Raw genomic sequence first — 17,666 nt, forward strand, 5'->3', positions numbered from 1 at the left:
CAGCAGCAATGGCATATTAGTATTGGTATATTGATCAGTCATTAGAAACATAGGAGTCATCCCTATCATATATATATATGTGTGTTCTGTGAGGTCCCATGAATATAAAACATGCCTGTAGATAGAAAGGTACAGTAATTCCTGTGAAATTTTATGTTGGCGCCATATTACTCTCGATAATTCATGTGGAATAAATCCTGAAAAATTTAGTTTGACTTGAAATTACCATTCATTTTGCAGGATTTATTCCTCAGGAATTATTGAGACTAATATAGTGGCAACATAAAAAGAGCTCTGAGTAGCTGAAAGAGCTAATGTTATTCCACAAGAATTACCGTACTGAACCTTTCTACAGGCATGTTTGATTTACCCTATCACCCATGACAGCACCCCCTGGAGAGGACCTTCCACCTTGGGACAGGAAACCTGGATATAAATTTGGACCTCCTTCCTCTCTACCCTCAGTTCAGGTTTCCTGTTCTACGGATAGGAGGCCTGCAAAATTATTCTGACCTCTTTCCTTTTATCCTGAGCTGCAGGGCTGTCGGTTGCGATTGGTTTCCTGGCCGGCATTAGTCTCCTCAGGACCCGCCGGCATGTCTGCGGTGGGGTCAGTCAGTCTACGGCACGGGGTTTCGGCAGTGTTCTTTCCTGAGGGAACACTGTGGAGAGTGCAGGCCGGGAGGCCAGCTCTCCCATCTCTGCGCGTTCCCCGCCTGTGCGCACACATGTGACTAGGCGCGCAGTGCACAGTGATCACATCCGGCCCAGGGATGTGCTGGAGGCACGCGTGTGAAGATTTAAAGAGACGCAAATTCCGGAGCTGGGCGTCTGTTGCTTCTCCTGCGTCCGGAGATCCCGCTGACCGCAGTAGCCAGCTCCTGCACCGGTGCACTTCTACACTGCAGTGGATCCCAAAGTTGGTGCCTGAATTCCCGTTCTATTTCTTAACCGAAGACCATCTCTAGCCTGAATCTGGGAAAGAAGGTGGACACACTAAATCCAAGAGCTCCAGCCCGGTACTACAGCTTCCTTGGGTGAGACCTTTCTTTTGAAATGTTTTCATTTCTATGGTCTAAAAGGGGTTATTATGTGCTTTGTTGTAGGCAGATAAAAGCTCAGCTGAGGCCCCTAGGAAAGCGTAATCTAAAACTCATAATATAGAATGTGTGCAATGTAGAAGTCCGCTAGATCCCTCATATAAGAGAGCCGTCTGTCCGTCTTGTGTGAACACGCTAGGAATCCTCCTCTTTAGCACTAACCATGGAGAAAATGAATAAAGATGAGCTTAAAAATTTCTACAGGACCTAGGTCTTAGAAAGGATAAGGATTTGGCCGCTCTACCTGCCCCATTATCCCAATCCCCCCCCCCCCCCCCATATGAGTCTATTATAGAAGAAGAGGGTGAAGTCTTATCATCTGATGAAGAAGTAGAAGATTCGGGGTACAGTATCTTGGATTACCCGTGAGGATACAGAGCAACTTATTAAGGCCATCCGTATTACTATGAATTTGGAGGAAAGCAAAAAGCCTTTGTCAGCTGAGGATGCGCTCTATGAGGATCTAGGTCCTAAGGACAGACACACTTTCTGCCTCCATAATAAGGTTAAAGCACTTATTGATAAATAGTGGAGCCAGCCAGACAAGAATTGCTACCAACTAAACACTTAAAAAGAAAGTACCCTTTTGAGGAAGAAGTCTGAAAAAATTGGAATAGAGCCCCCCTTATTGATGCGCCTGTGGTGAAGATTTCTTAAAAAATCTCTCTACCTTTTGAAGATCTGGGCTCTCTCTCTGACCCCATGGATAGAAAGGCTGACCTGTTTAATAAAAAAAAAACTGAGAAGTCGCTGCAGGTTCCGTTAGGGCTTCCGTAGCCTCAGTGTGTGTGACTCGGTCCCTGAGAGTCTGCTAGCCCACCTTAAATTCCATATAGAAAATAAAACTTCTAGGCAGGAAATTTTAGAGTCTTTTCCTGTGATTTCCAAAGCTGCTGAACTCTTAGCAGATTCCACCTTGGATCTTGTTAGATCCTCTGCTAGGTCTGCAGCGCTGGCCAGGAGAGTCATTTGGCTTAGGTCCTGGAAGGGGGATGTTACATCCAAATCAAAGCTCTGTGCCATTCCTTGTGCTGGTGACTTACTCTTTGGGCCTATTTTAGATGATATCCTCCTTAAGGCTTCTGATTTAAAAAAAATGGATTTCCTGTTCCCCCTATACCACCTGAATCATCCTTTAAGGGTTGGAGCAGGGGGTAGGCGTTACTTTCAGGCGAACCAGAATAAGAAATTTAGAGTATCAGGGAGAGGTAAAGGATTCCCTTTTATTCCCAATAGAGAATCCTGCCCCAAGGATTCCCAACAATGACATCCTCACTCCAGTAGGGGGATGCCTGTCCAGATTTGTGGAAGCTTGGGGGACTATCTCCTCACGCCCCTGGGACCTAAATACCATCTCTTTGGGACTCCTTCTGGAGTTCAGTGCAATTCCCCCGGACAGGTAACTCCCTACTGGAGTGATGACCGATTCGCTGAAGCAATCGGCAATGTGTCTAGAGGTCAAGTCCCTCTTGCAAAAGAGTGTTTTTGTCCCATTTCCCCTATACGAAGAAAAACAGGGTTTTTACTCTCCGCGCTTTCTAGTGAAAAAAACGTCAGGAGCATTCAGGGTAGTAATCAATCTCAAGGCCCTGAACAAGTTTCTATCCTACAAAAAATTCTGTGTGGAATCAATCAAATCGACTATCAGTCTTCTATTCCCAAACTGTATAATGGCATCAATCGATTTAGAGGATGCTAACTATCACGTCCCAACCCATTCCTACCGTCAAAAGTTCCTCAGAGTAGCAGTATTTTTAGAGGGGAAATGAGTTCACCTTAAATATTCAGCTCTACCTTTCGGGGTATCTCAAGCACCCAGAGTGTTTACAAAGGTGATGGCGGAAACAGTGGCCTTTATCGGGACAAAGGACATTCTCATAGTTCCATATCTAGATGACTTTCTTATTGTCTCGAGTTCAGAAGATCTGCTTATCCAACAGATACAGTCTGTACGTTCAATCCTCAAATTCCTAGGTTGGAACCTGAACCTAAAAAAATCCTGTCTTGTTCCCTCCAGGACCTGTCTTTTTTGGCAATATCCCTGAACTCATCTTCTCAAATATCAACCCTGCCTCCAGCGAAACAACTATTACTTCATGAGAAAGTACTAAATCTATTTCTATCCCACACTCCTTCCTTCAGAGAGGCCATGTCGGTCCTGGGTCTAATGACAGCAGCATTTCCAGCAGTAAGGTGGGCCCAATTTAGGTCAAGAGAACTTCAGCTAGACAGCCTTTCCCAATGGAGTGGGGAAAAATCTTCCTTGAACCTAAGGTTCTCCTTGTCTCCCTCAGGTGGTGGCTAAGTCCACAGAATCTCTCCAAAGGAGTTCCCTGGTTTCCCACCCCAGTGGTGAGAATTACAACAGATGCCAGTCCATGGGGCTGGGGAGCACATGTGAATCACACTCTTCTTCAGGGGGAATGGGATCCCCATCTAGTTCCTTCCTCCTAAAATTACAAAGAGCTCTCAGCAGTATATCAGGCACTTCTTTGCATGTCTCATCAAGTGGTGGAGAAAGATGTATTATTCTACAGCTACAACACAACCACAGAAGCATACCTGAACAAGCAGGGGGGGAGGGGTGGGGGGACAAGATCCAGGCAACTCATGAACCTGACATCTCAGATCTTTCTCTGGGCAGAAACCCATGAGTCATCTATAAGGGCAGTACACTTGAAGGACAAGGAGAATACCATAGAAGATTTTCTCAGCAGAAACAAAATGAGCCAGTCAGAGTGGTCGCTGAATCCAGAAGTCTTCAATATGATAAGTTGCAGATTTGGAGTCTTCCCGGTAGTTCTGTTTGCTTCAAAACTATAAACAAAAAGCTTCCCAGATTCTATTCTCTAAATCCTTTGGATCATCCATCTGCAGTGGACGCTTTCTCTCAGTCATGGACAAGGGGAGTAGGGCATGCTTTTCCCCCTTCCGCTTAATACCAGCAGTCCTAAGAAAGATTAAACAGGATCATGCTCAAGTCTTGCACATTGCTACCTTCTGGCCCTGGTTTACCCTTTTAAGGACTCTGTCAGTATGCCAACCATGGATTCTTCCAGACAGGAGGGATCTCCTCTCACAGGGCCCAGTACTGCATCCTCCATCCCCTCATCTGCCTTTCATGGCCTGGATGCTGAAAGGTTAATCTTTAAGAGAAGAGGCTTCACTGATGGGGTAATTAGTACCTTGCCAGCAAGTAGGAAGGAAATAACTTCAAAAATTTACCTTAGAACTTGGAAAGCATTTCTTAACTTTGCAGGTGATGGAGTAGATCCTCTAGGGGTTCCCAGTTTCCCTATTATTCTTAGCTTTCTTCAGAGAGGTCTAGAGTTAGGCCTTAGTCCCAGTACTCTCAAAGTCCAAATCTCTGTCTGAGCTCCTTACTAAATTTTAAGTTGGCCCACCAACCCTTTATTAAGAGATTTCTTGTATGGGCTTCCAGACTCCGCCCTTCAGCCAGATTATTAGTTCCTCCAGGGGATCTCACATTAGTTCTAGACGCCCTCATGACCCCTCCATTTGAGCCTCTATAGTCTGTCTCTATTAAAATATTAACAATCAAACTAGCGTTTCTCTTGGCCATCACCACAGCGAGAAGGGTGGGGGAATTACATGCCCTTTCAGCCTTATTTTCCTTATACCAAAATTCTTGATGACAGGGTTATAATGAGAACCTTACCGCACTTCTTACCTAAGGTGGTGTCTGATTTTCACCAAAATCAAGACATTATTCTCCCTTCCTTCTGTGAGAGACCTTCCAATGATAGAGAAAAACTTTTCTACAATCTAGATGTAAGGAGATGTTTAATCACCTATATTGATTCTACTAAGAGTTTTTGTACATCTGAAAATCTTCTTTTACAGAAGATTCTGCCTCTAGATCCACCATTAGTAGGTGGATTAAACTTGCTATTAACATGGCTTAAAAATCAGGATCCCCCTTCTTTCTTTAAAACTCATTCCACTAGGGCACTTGCAACATCTTGGGCGGAAAAAACTGATGCTTCCATAGACCAAATTTGCAGGGCAGTCACCTGGTCATCTAGCCATACCTTCCTGAAACATTACAGGTTGCACCTGGAACCAGTCGCCGATCTAAGTTCCGCTCACAAGGTTCTTCAGGATGCTGCAACCCCCCCCCCCCACCTTGTTGATTCTAGTCTCTAGGGATGCTGTCATGGGTGATAGGGTAAATTTGGATTACTCACCGGTAATCTGTTTTTCAAGAACCCATGACAGCACCCCTCATATATCCCTCCCTTTTATTTATTTTTTTTGTGCATATTGTATTGTATTTTCTCTGTGCACATTGTTCTACCTCTTGCTCCATAGAGTAGTTTATTACTGAACTGAGGGTGGAGAGGAAGGAGGTCCAAATTTATATCCATGTTTCCTGTCCCACTGTGGGAGGTCCTCTCCAGGGGTGCTGTCATAGATCTCGAAAAACAGATTACTGGTAAGTAATCCAAATTTTTATGGGACCTCACAGAATATATATATATATATATATAGGCTTGATAAACTCCAGGAGCAATCACTCCTTCTTGGTTCGGCTGCGGCACCCTAGACATCCGGATGACTGGCGATGCGGAGGCTCGTGACGTCACGACCATTCAATGCAAGTCTAGGTGAGGGGACGTGGCCATGACGTCATGAGCCTCCGACGCCGCACCCGACACTCTAAATGAAAGCCGGGTGCAGGAGGGAGATCGCAGGGGTCCCCAGTGGCGGGACTCTTGCAATCAGACATCTTATCTCCTATCCTTTGGATAGGTGAAAAGATGTCTAGGGGTGGAGTACCCCTTTAATCTCTTAAGGACGTAGGGCGTACCTGTACGCCCTATGCCTGGTCCCAGTATTTAAAACGGGGTCACACCGTGACCCAGCGTCATACCGGGTCGGTCCCGGCAGCTAATGATAGACGGGACCCTGGGCTAATAGCGTGCGGCACCGATCGTTGTGCCGCGTGCTATTAACCCTTTAGACGCTGCAATCAAAGTTGATCGCCGCATCTAAAATGAAAGTGAAAGCTTTCCGGCAGCTCAGTCAGGCTGATCAGGACTATCGTGATAAAATCGTGATGTCACGATCAGCTAGCATGTGAGCTGAGGTCCCCTTACCTTGCTCCGTCGCGTCAAATCGGCGATTGTTTGCTCCAAGCCTGAGATACAGGCTTGAGCAATTGACCGCCTATAACACTGATCCATGCAAAGCTATGGCTTTGCAGGGATCAGTGTAAAAGATCAGTGTGTGCAATGTTAACACCCCCTATGGGAGCCATAACACTGCAAAAAAAAAAAAAAGTGGAATAAAAAAGTTAATAAAGGTAATTTTACCATAAAAAAAACCAGTGTAAATTAAAATAAACATATGTGGTATCTCCGCTTGCGGAGATGTCCGAATTCTAAAAATATATCGTTAATTAAACCACACGGTCAATGGCGTACGTTCAAAAAAAAATCAAAAGTCCAAAATAGCGTATTTTTGGTCACTTTTTATATCATGAAAAAATGAATAAAAAGCGATCAAAAAGTCCGATACATTTTTTGGTAAAATGACTAATGTCACTGCAAAGTAGAATTGGTGGCACAAAAAATAAGCCATCATATGGAATTTTATGTGCAAAATTTAAAGCGTTATGATTTTTAGAAGGTGATGAGGAAGAAATGAAAATGCAAAAACTGAAAAACATGTGTCCTTAAGGGGTTAAGTTTTATTCTCTATTATATTTATTATACTATACCACATAAAGAATTAGCGGGAGTTGGCTGCAAGGGCCCTGCAGCAATCCCTCAGTTTGTTCCTGTATTTTTACTTATTTTTAATATGATTAATACATTTACATTAAAAAAAATTTACGATACTTTTTTTTAATTCTATACTAGCTGAGTACCCGGCGTTGCCCGGTTTTTCCTTCCTCATCCTTGTTGGGGAAGAAAATCAACAAAGGAGGAAGCTTTTGACTTCATATCCCATCCCCTTATATTGTTGTCATATCCCGACCTCCTATCCCGTCTTCCTATCCAGTCCTCCTATCCCCTCCTCCTTTCCCCTCCTCCTTTCCCGACCTCCTATGTCGACCTCCAATCCCGACCTCCAATCCCGTCCTCCAATCCCGTCCTCAAATCTTGTCCTCATATCTTGTCCTCATATCTTGTCCTCATATCTTGTCCTCCTATCTCGTCCTCCTATCTCATCCTCCTATCTCGTCCTCCTATCTCGTCCTCCTATCTCGTCCTCCTATCTCGTCCTCCTATCTCGTCCTCCTATCTCGACCTCCTATCTCGACCTCCTATCCCGACCTCCTATCCCGACCTCCTATCCCGACCTCCTATCCCAACCTCCTATCCCAACCTCCTATCCCGTCCTCATATCCCGATGTCCTAAATCGACCTCCTATCCCGACCTCCTATCCCGACCTCCTATCCCGACCTCCTATCCCGTCCTCCTATCCCGTCCTCCTATCCCGACCTCCTATCCCGACCTCCTATTCCATCCTCATATCCTGTCTTCATATCCCGACGTCCTAAATCGACCTCCTATGTCAACCTCATATCCCTACCATCCCGTCCTCCTATCTTGACCTCCCATCCCGTCCTCCTATCCCGACCTTTAATATGTGTACCAGGTATTGAAATATCTCCATCCGTACAGAAGTTATGTGAGAACATACATTTCCCATTGATTTGCATGGGACTTTAAACAAAAACCCTGACCCTCACAAATGGGGGTAGTTAAGGATTAAATTATCTATCCTATATTTTAGGTGGACATATAAGTAACATGTGACCAAGTATTATCAAAATATCTCCAGCCGTTTGGAAGTTATGCAGTAACATATATTTCCCATAGACTTGTATGGGACTTTAAACAAAAACCCCAACCCTGGCAAATGGGAGTGAGTAAGGGTTAAATTACCTATCCTATGTTTGTTGCTGACATATAAGTAACATGTGTGCAAAGTTTCATGTTAATATCTTTAGCCGTTTGGACGTTTTTGTGGAACATAAATACATACATACACACATCTATATATATAAAACTCAACGTGTGTGTGTGTGTGTGTGTGTGTGTGTGTGTGTGTGTGTATGTATGTATGTATGTTCCACAAAAACATCCAAACGGCTAAAGATATTAACATGAAACTTGGCACACATGTTACTTATATGTCAACAACAAACATAGGATAGGTGATTTAACCCTTACCCACCCCCATTTGCCAGGGGCAGGGTTTATGTTTAAAGTCCCATACAAGTCAATGGGAAATATATGTTACTGTTTAACTTCCAAACGGCTGGAGATATTTCGATAATACTTGGTCACATGTTATGTAACCGAAAGAAACTTTCCTCAAGGGCTCAAAAATAGAATAATATTGTATAAGTAGGGTAGGGGATTTATTATTCACTGAAAGAGCAACTAAAACAACAACCTACAGGTGTGGAAGACCACACAATAAAATGGTGAATATACCCCAGTTAAAAATAATTTATGACAAGTATAATCATGTATAAAAGTAATTTTATTGAAATATATAGTTTAAAAAATACATATATGTATATCTGAAATCACAGAATCAATTCATAAACGGTAGTATAAAAATAGAGGATATATAAAAGTATAAGTATAAAAGTATAAGGTGGATGCTGGGGTGAGAGAGCCTGTATGCCAATAAAATAGATAAAGAGATAAAATAGTTCTTTAAGAAGTCACAATGCTAGTATTGAGCTGCAATTAATGGTTATAAATAAGTAGATTGGTAATAATAAATAAATTATAAATTAATATCTGCAGGGGTTGCATGCACAAGGTGAGGGGAAGGAGGGGGGAAGGGCGTCGTGCAAAATATGTGCAAAAAAAATGTGCAATACTTGTGGAATTAAATTACCACGCAATGGCCGGTGAGGGCAAACAAATATATGTGATAGAATTATTGATTAATAACCAAGGCAGAAAGCAAATGAATAAAACATAACACTCAAGTGAGTTGCAACAAGTGCAAAAAATTAAAAAATTAATTAACCGTGCAAATGAAGTGGACAAGGACTTGAACATGCAGCCTAAAAAAAGGGGGGAATAATATCACCTGGGTCACACAGTATAGTGCTGATAATAAGCAATAACAACCAACAGGCAATGGGCAGCAATAATATAGATAGCAGCAGATAGATAGCAGCAAGTTTGAGTGGTGACTAGCAGCAAAGAGTAGTATGCAGGGAAGAAACGGTTTGGTATAAGCTGGCACAGGACTCACCCCAATCCACCTCCACAACTCCGATGCGTTTCGCCGGAAGCGGCTTTGTCAAGGAGTGAGGTGGACTGGGATAGCCTCGCTATAAGTAGTATGTGTATGCCAATGGGGAGTGAGGAACGCACCTGTTACGAGACACTGGGTGATGTAAACCGGAAATAGCGTCAGGTCACATGAGCGGATCAGCTCATGTGAATGAGACCGGGATCTCGCGAGAGGAGGGCCGTGTAAGCCGTCCTCGCCTGGGGTACACTACTGCGCATGTATGCTGGCTCGACTCCCATACAGGGAGCCAGAGACGCGCAAGGATGGAACTAATGGCGCAGGCCACATAAACATGGCCGTATGCTATGATATTGCGCATGTGCGCCGGGCCCGGTCCCTAGAGGCAAAAAATGCCTGTGGCCTCACTAAAATGGCTGAATGCCGATAATAAATTAAGGGAATGAAGTGGTGTGTGAAAGGTAATACTTAATGGGGGGGAAAAAGGTAGGATCTAAATTGAATCAACCATATAGGATGTATGTGATACAGAAAATGTGTAAGGATCTGTGTGTGCACGTGGGAATAAACAACATGTGCAAAATGGTGAAAGGGCAGGGAGAAATAGAAGGGAAGGAGAAGGGGGGGAGGTGTGAATAGGGATAATATAATGTGATAGACCTGGGTGTGCAAATATGCAATGGGATTTGATGCTAAAAGGGTGAGTGAGTGGAAGTGATGAGATAAATAAATGAATGTGATAAGTATGGGAAATAATTAATACATTAATATTGCCAAGTGATAGGGTATGGGAACCAATAGAGAGGGGCGTGATAAATGAAATGTACATAATAGATGAATTGTACATCAATAAAAGAGGATGGTAATATAATAGCCAAATATTGATAATTATAAATAACCTATGAATAAACATACATAATAAGGTGGGGGGCCCCCCATATAGCTTTAAACATAATTAAGAAAAACAAATCAATATTGTATGAACATGCATACATGAACCATCCACAGATAGTTAATTGGACAACGCTACTGATAATAACAACAATAATAAATATATTAAAGATATGTCGAATAGTACATAAGGATGGGGAACATGGGAGAAGAAGAGGGAGAAGGAAGGAAAGGGGTCTCCCGCCATATAGATAGGATGATGAGCAAGATGTATTGTAGACCCTACATAAATAAAAGACAATTGGATGAAAAAAAGAGAAAATTACAAACAATGAAAAAAAAGAGAATATCATAATTACAAACAGCGAGAACAACATAGATAAGGATATTTAAGTAAAATGAATACACATAACATGGATGAAAACCACATAAGAGACAGAGAAAACAATAATAGGAATAAGTGAACAAGTGCAGGAAATATATGTGTGTGCGGACCATGAGGGGAAAGGGGAAGGGGAGGGGAGGAGGGGGAATGTTGGGTGGACAGTGGAAGGGAGGGGGGGGGGAAGGGGGGAAGAAGAGGGAGAGAGGGGGGGGAGGAAGGAATGGGGGAGGGGAAAGGGGAAGGGGAGGAAGGATAGGGGAGGACTAAAGTTGTGAAGGAAAAGTGCAAGAGATGAATGACCATAATATGGGAGAAGAGAAAATGAACACAAAAGGAAATAATAACATATGGAGAAAATCGTGACATATAGTGATTTAGAGGAAGAGTGATGATAGTGATATAATGATAATAATAGCAATGTAAAAGGTAATGAAAATAAATACAGAAATATCTAATAAATAGATTATACTTACAAATAGGAGGCAAAACTGTTGATCTCGTTCAATCCAGCAGGAGTTTTTGTTCCCAAAATTTCGATCCATTTACATTCCTTTTGAGCAAGAAGAGTTTTCCAATTGCCGCCACGTGGGCCAGCATAGACCCGATCAATGCCCCGAACCTGTTAAAGAGATGAATCACTACCATGGTACTTCTTAAAATGTCTTGCCAAAGACTTCTGATAGAATGGATCTGGTCCATCCTTCCCTGCTTTTATGTCCAGAACATGTTCCCTCACGCGTCTGCGGAGTTCGCGTGTTGTCATGCCGATATAAATTTTGTTGCATGGGCACTTAGCATAGTACACTACACCCTTGGTTGCACAGTTAATATGATGAGTAATTTTGTAAGATTTCATTCCACTGGCATTTTCAAAGGTAGTATTCTTTTCTATGTTTGCGCATGCAACACACTGCCCGCAGTTGAAACTGCCCCATTTGGGACCCTTTGATCCAAAAAGATGAGATTTATTAGGTCCCTGATGGTAACTGCGAACCAAAGAATGTTTGATATTTTTCGACCTTCTAAAAGTGACAGAAGGATTTTTGGGAAGGCATCCAAGAAGTACCTGGTCTGTCGTAAGTAAGGGCCAGTATTTTGCAATTGCTGTGTTCATATCTTGGGTCCGTGAATGGTATGTTGTGATGAATCTGACGGTATCGGAATCCTGTTTGGTGGTAGGTCTTTTAACCTGTAAAAGAGTATTGCGATCACTCTTTTTGGCTCTATGATATGCTTTAGTCAAACAATTGTCATTATAGCCTCTCTCTTTAAAACGTACCTGAAGATCTTCAGCTTGTTTCTCGAAGTCCGAGGTATTGGAACAGATGCGTCGTGCCCGAAGATATTGTCCAGTTGGGATGTTATTCACTAGATGTCGTGGGTGTCCGGATTTTGCATGAAGTATAGTGTTGGCAGAAGTGCTTTTTCTAAAAAGGTCTGTGGAAAGGAAACCGTTATCATCTCTTGTGATCTTAACATCAAGGAATTCAGTAGATGTGGTACCTATATTGGTAGTTAGTTTAATATTTAAGTCATTTTGGTTAAGTCTAGTAATTAGGTCTTGTAATTCAGTGACCGGTCCCTGCCACACTAGCAGGATATCATCAATATATCGCCACCAATATTGTATGTTCTCTATACCTGGAATGGGATCTGAAATAAAAATGTCTCTCTCCCACAGCCCCAGGAACAGGTTGGCATACGAGGGCGCACAAGATGCCCCCATTGCCGTGCCCTGGAGCTGCAGGAAGAGAGACTCCTTAAACATAAAAAAATTATGAGTCAAAATGTACTCAAGGGCCACTATTAGAAAATTACATAAGTCAGAATCCAGGGCACTGGAAGACAAAAAGAATCTTACCGCTCGTATTCCGTCACTATGTCGGATAGAAGTGTAGAGTGCCTCCACATCACAGGTAGCTATAACCATATCGGATTCGAGTTGCAGGTTGTCTAATTTTCTTAGCACATCATTGGTGTCTTTTAAAAAAGATGGCAGGGTCTCTACAATAGAGGTTAGATGATAATCAATGAGGCGGCATAGCGGTTCACATAAATTTCCACAGCCAGACACAATTGGTCTACCCGGCGGACAGGTGGCACTTTTGTGTATTTTAGGGAGTAAATAGATGGAGGATACCGTAGGATTTTTTGGTAAAAGGGCCTCCATCTGTTTGGCTGATAAAATGCCTTGGTCGACTGCTTGGTTTAAAATAATATTTAATTCAGATAAAAACCTTAAGGTAGGATTAAAAGTAAGTTTTTCATAACAGTCGCCTTGTCGTAGTTGGCGTAGCATCTCCCTCTCATACATTTCTAGGGGCCATAACACTACATTGCCGCCTTTATCGGACGGTTTGATAATGACATTTTTTAAGGATTGGATCTCACGTAATGCTTGACGTTGGCTATCCCAGTCCACCTCACTCCTTGACAAAGCCGCTTCCGGCGAAACGCGTCGGAGTTGTGGAGGTGGATTGGGGTGAGTCCTGTGCCAGCTTATACCAAACCGTTTCTTCCCTGCATACTACGCTTTGCTGCTAGTCACCACTCAAACTTGCTGCTATCTATCTGCTGCTATCTATATTATTGCTGCCCATTGCCTGTTGGTTGTTATTGCTTATTATCAGCACTATACTGTGTGACCCAGGTGATGTTATTCCCCCCCTTTTTTTAGGCTGCATGTTCAAGTCCTTGTCCACTTCATTTGCACGGTTAATTAATTTTTTTATTTTTTGCACTTGTTGCAACTCACTTGAGTGTTATGTTTTATTCATTTGCTTTCTGCCTTGGTTATTAATCAATAATTCTATCACATATATTTGTTTGCCCTCACCGGCCATTGTGTGGTTATTTAATTCCACAAGTATTGCACATTTTTTTTTGCACATATTTTGCACGACGCCCTTCCCCCCTCCTTCCCCTCACCTTGTGCATGCAACCCCTGCAGATATTAATTTATAATTTATTTATTATTACCAATCTACTTATTTATAACCATTAATTGCAGCTCACTACTAGCATTGTGACTTCTTAAAGAACTATTTTATCTCTTTATCTATTTTATTGGCATACAGGCTCTCTCACCCCAGCATCCACCTTATACTTTTATACTTATACTTTTATATATCCTCTATTTTTATACTACCGTTTATGAATTGATTCTGTGATTTCAGATATACATATATGTATTTTTTAAACTATATATTTCAATAAAATTACTTTTATACATGATTATACTTGTCATAAATTATTTTTAACTGGGGTATATTCACCATTTTATTGTGTGGTCTTCCACACCTGTAGGTTGTTGGTCACATGTTACTTATATGTCCACTTAAAATATAGGATAGTTAATTTAACCCTTAATTACCCCCATTTGTGAGGGTTGGGGTTTTTGTTTAAAGTCCCATGCAGATCAATGGGAAATGTATGTTCCCTCATAACTTCAGTACGGCTGGAGATATTTCAATACCCGGTACACATATTACGGGTAGGGATATGAGGTCGGGATATGAGGTCGGGATAGTTATGTAGGATATCCCGTCCTCCTTTCCCGTCCACCTTTTCTGACCTCCTATCCCGACCTCCTATCCCAACCTCCTATCCCGTTGTCCTATCTCGACCTCCTATCCTGACCCGTAATATGTGTACCAGGTATTGACATTTCTCCAGCCATACTGAAGTTATGTAGGATATCCCGTCCTCCTTTCCCGTCCTCCTTTCCCGTCCTCCTTTCCCGTCCTCCTTTCCCATCCTCATATGTCGACCTCCTATCCTGACCTCCTATCCCGTCCTCCTATCTCGACCTCGTATCCCGACCCGTAATATGTGTAGCACGTATTGAAATATCTCTAGCCGTACTGAAGTTATGTGGGAACATACATTTCCCATTGATTTGATTTGAAAGCCCCGACCCTCACGAATGGGGGTAGTTAAGGGTTAAATTAACTATCCTATATTTTAAGTGGACATATAAGTAACATGTGACCAAGTATTATCAAAATATCTCCAGCCGTTTGGAAGTTATGCAGTAACATATATTTCCCATAGACTTGTATGGGACTTTAAAAAAAAAACCTGCCCCTGGCAAATGGGGAGGAGTAAGGGTTAAATCACCTATCCTATGTTTGTTGTTGACATATAAGTAACATGTGTGCCAAGTTTCATGTTAATATCGTCAGCTGTTTGGACGTGATGCTGGAACATACACACATACATACATACATACATACATACACACATTGGGGGAAATTGATCAAAACCTGTGTATAGGAAAAGTTGCCCATAGCAACCAATCAGATCTCTTCTTTCATTTTGCAGAGGCCTTGTTAAAAATGAAAGAAGCGATTTGATTGGTTGCTACTGGCAACTGGGCAACTTCTCCTCTGGACAGGTTTTAATAAATCTCCCCCATTGAGTTTTATATATACATAGACTAGCTGAGTACCCGGCATTGCCCAGTTTTTCCTTCCTAATCCTTGTTGGGGAGGAAAATAAACAAAGGAGGAAGCTTTTTACTTCATATCTCGTCCTCATATATTGTTGTCATATCCCAACCCCATATACCATCCTCATATCCCGACCTCCTATCCCGTCCTCCTATCCCGACCTCCTATCCCGACCTCCTATCCCGTCCTCTTATCTCGACCTATCTCGACCTCTTATCTCGACCTCCTATCCCATCCTCCTATCCCATCCTCCTATCCCGTCCTCCTATCCCGTCCTCCTATCTCGACCTCCCTATCTCGACCTCCTATCCCGACCTCCCATCCCGACCTCCTATCCCAACCTCCCATCCCGACCTCCTATCCCGACCTTCTATCCCGACCTCCTATCCCGTCCTCCTATCTCGACCTCCTATCCCGTCCCCCCTATTCAGTCCATCTATCCCGACCTCCTATTTCGACCTCCTATCCCAACCTCCTATGCCTACCTCCTATCCCATCCTCCTATCCCGACCTCCTATCCCGACCTCCTATCCCGACCTCCTATCTCGACCTCCTATTTCGACCCGTAATATGTGTAGCAGGTATTGAAATATCTCCAGCCGTATGGAAGTTATGTGGGAACATAGGACTTACATAGGACTTTAAACAAAACATACATTTACATAGGACTTTAAACAAAAACCCCGACCCTCACAAATGGGGATAGTTAAGGGTTAAATTAACTATCATATATTTTAAGTGGACATGTAAGTAACGTGACCAAGTATTATCGAAATATCTCCAGCCGTTTGGAAGTTATGCAGTAACATATATTTCCCATAGACTTGTATAGGACTTTAACCCCGCGATATGCCGCGTGGTCACGCAGTGAACGGCCAGGACCCCCGGCTAATACAGGACATGCCCTGTATTAACCCTTCAGACGCGGCGATCAAAGCTGACCGCCGTGTCTGAAGTGAAAGTGAAAGTATCCCGGCTGCTCAGTCAGGCTGTTAGGGACTGCCGCGGTGAAATCACGGCGTCCGGAACAGCTTACAGGACACCGGGAGGGCCCTTACCTGCCTCCTCGGTGTCCGATCGGCAAATGACTGCTCCATGCCTGAGATCCAGGCAGGAGCAGTCAGGCGCCGATAACACTGATCACAGGCGTGTTAATCAGTGGCGGATCCGGGGGGGGCAGCGGGGCAATTGCCCCTCCCCCCCCCCCCCCCCCCGAGATTATATGTGAGAGGCACAGGACATGGGGCATTATATGTGAGGGGCACAGGGCAGGGGGCATTATAAGTCAGGGACATATGTCAGGGGGGCATTATATGTGCATTATATGGGCACATGACAGGAGGGGGCTGTCCTGTGCCACCACATATAATGCCCAATGTCCTATGCCCCTCACATATAATGCCCCCTGAGGGGGCAGGACAGGGGGCATTATATGTGATGGGAACATGACAAGGGCATTATATGTGAGGGGCACAGGACAGAGGGCATTATTATTATGTGGGGGGAACAGGACGAGTTATAATTATTATATGTGGGGGCATTATTACTATAAGTGAGGGGCACAGAGTGTTTTGCATTTCAGAGGTATAGGCCGGCATTTACCATTGTAGGTGTAAGTGAAGTATTTTTCTGTGTAGGAGCGCCACATTTATAAAAAGATATAAGACCATTTGATAAATTTTGTGTAGGTCACATTTTCTAACATTTCCCTCTTCACATACACTAAAAAGCTAAGTCTGGGCTGGTGTAGTTTTAGAGACTTTTCAGTGGTTTTGCGCCTTTTTTGCGCCTTTTTTGCGCCTTTTCACAAAAAGACACAGTTCATAAAACCCGTCCATATTATGTGTATTGCCAAAATCAGTAGATTGCAACTCAAGCGCAAAAAAGGCGCAAATAAACCCTGCTTGCGCCTTTTTTTCATAATTTTTAGACACAAAAAACAAGAGACAATTATACATGTCGGCCATAGTGTATATTATAAGGAATTTTTGGGGTTGTATGGTTTTTATGGGCCACAATACATTACAGTATTGTATTCAGAGGGTGCATGGCAAGGTTATATTCAGAGAGCACAGTATGTGGTGGTTTTATGTTCAGAGGGTACAGTGTGTTGCAGTAATATATTCAGAGGGTTCAGTGTGTAGTAGTATTATTTTCAGAGGTTATGGTGTGTGGCGGTTTTATATACAGAGGTTACGGTGTGTGGCGGTATTATATTCAAAGCATACAGTGTTTGGCAGTATTATAATAATTATTGTTTTCATATAGAGGATCAGTATCCGCTGACATAGAAACCATCTGGGTATCAAGTTCTGCTGAGGGAACATTTAGCTGGACCCGGTATGTACCATCTGAATTAGATAAGGAAAGACTAAAGAGAAGACGTCACCTGTAGTCACTGATATCCTTCTGTATTCCCTCATTATGTCCTATCAGAGCTGGAGTCACTTGTAAGTTTTGCAGTAATGATGGGTGAAACAACAACTCCCAGCATAACCTTACCACATACTTAAGGGGTACTCCGGTGAAAAACTTTTTTTTTGAACAGATTTGTAAATTACTTCTATTAAAAAATCTTAATCCTT

The 17,666-nt window shown here is 42.8% G+C and overlaps 1 protein-coding gene and 1 long non-coding RNA gene across 7 annotated transcripts in view; one reads left to right on the top strand and one right to left on the bottom strand.

The window, feature by feature from the left end:
- Window positions 1-12,998, bottom strand: part of LOC130284992 (uncharacterized) — a 35,058-nt gene extending 22,060 nt beyond the window's left edge. The window contains exons 1-5 of one of the 2 annotated variants that reach the window (XR_008847210.1): window positions 12,492-12,998; window positions 11,910-12,067; window positions 11,697-11,819; window positions 11,104-11,249; window positions 8,695-10,527 (exon numbers count right to left, since the gene is read on the bottom strand). This is a non-coding gene — a long non-coding RNA (uncharacterized LOC130284992). Of the gene's footprint in view, window positions 1-8,694; window positions 10,528-11,103; window positions 11,250-11,696; window positions 11,820-11,909; window positions 12,068-12,491 lie in introns of those variants that run through there. The other variant, XR_008847209.1, reaches the window with a different exon arrangement.
- The window catches only part of PGAP1 (post-GPI attachment to proteins inositol deacylase 1), a 1,221,194-nt gene that overhangs the window by 1,151,275 nt on the left and 52,253 nt on the right, over window positions 1-17,666 (top strand). The gene's annotated exons all lie outside the window — the stretch shown is intronic.

This window comes from Hyla sarda, chromosome 8, assembly GCF_029499605.1.
Source record: "Hyla sarda isolate aHylSar1 chromosome 8, aHylSar1.hap1, whole genome shotgun sequence".
NCBI lineage: Eukaryota > Metazoa > Chordata > Amphibia > Anura > Hylidae > Hyla > Hyla sarda.